General features: G+C 66.0%; 1 protein-coding gene across 2 annotated transcripts in view; it reads right to left on the reverse strand.

The window, feature by feature from the left end:
* PDE5A (phosphodiesterase 5A, cGMP-specific) overlaps positions 1 to 900 on the reverse strand; it is a 71,848-nt gene that overhangs the window by 62,304 nt on the left and 8,644 nt on the right. Inside the window, exon 1 of one of the 2 annotated variants that reach the window (XM_010575558.1) lies at positions 641 to 711. The exons of the other annotated variant lie outside the window; for it this stretch is intronic. The gene's annotated coding sequence lies outside the window, so the exon portion shown is untranslated. Of the gene's footprint in view, positions 1 to 640; positions 712 to 900 lie in introns of those variants that run through there. 2 annotated transcript variants of the gene reach the window in all.

The raw sequence follows: 900 nt of genomic DNA on the forward strand, positions 1-900 counted from the left end.
GGCTCGTCAGCCCCCTTGGCGCTCAACCCGTCGCCCGCTCCGTCCGGTGCCCGCCGACATGTCGCAAAGGTGACAAGCCCGCAGGGCGACCGAGCTCCTCGGGAGCAGCGCTTTGTTTTGAGATTACCGAGTCATGACATAGCCCGCCCTCCCGAAGAGCTCAGATGTTATCTGAGGCTTCGACATACTTCCATCTAGTTCGCAGGGCAGGGGAAAAAAAAGCGTATGTTGCTTGCTGCTCAAGACAAGTTGACTACGTCTGTTTTAAACCCGGGAGAACACAAAATAAAAGGAGTAAGAGCCCAGGGCAGGGCGCTCCGAGGCGGGGGCGGCTTCCCAGCCCTGCGAGCGCTCGCTCGGGTCGCGGGGCTGACCCTTCCTTCCCCGCAGCAGAGCGGCAGCGGGCCGGCGGCAGGCTGCGGGAGCCCCCGGAGAAGCGCCTGCATGTGCACCTCGGTGGCAGCCGCAGGGAGCTGCTGCTTCTTGGTTTCAGTTTTTGCTCTTGCGAGGGTGGGGGCGGCGAGGGGCTAGGAGGGGGGTGACACTTTTATTGTCTTGGGAGACAGCAAGGGGAAACGGAAGAGCGAGCTTTTGCTGGGAAGCAAGGGTCTGCCTCTATCCGCCGCCGCTCCGGTCTTACCTCGTAGCTTTCCTAACAAAGTAAGAGCGGGTAAAGTCGCCGTGATCGTCCAGCCACGCTTCCACCGCTTCCTGCTCCGGCGGGGGCGGGCAGGGGCGCTCCATGCTCCGCGCCCCCGCCCCCCCCCCCCCCGCCCCCGCCGCGGCTCTCGTCGTTTCTTCCCCCCCCCCCCGCTGCCGATGCCCTCGGCCCGCCGGGGGGGCCGTGCTCCCACCCCCTGCCTTCGCCTCCCTCCCAGGTGTGCGGCCGGCAGGAAGCCC

The sequence above is a fragment of the Haliaeetus leucocephalus genome, unplaced genomic scaffold (genome assembly GCF_000737465.1).
Source record: "Haliaeetus leucocephalus isolate CR32 unplaced genomic scaffold, Haliaeetus_leucocephalus-4.0 Scaffold484, whole genome shotgun sequence".
NCBI lineage: Eukaryota > Metazoa > Chordata > Aves > Accipitriformes > Accipitridae > Haliaeetus > Haliaeetus leucocephalus.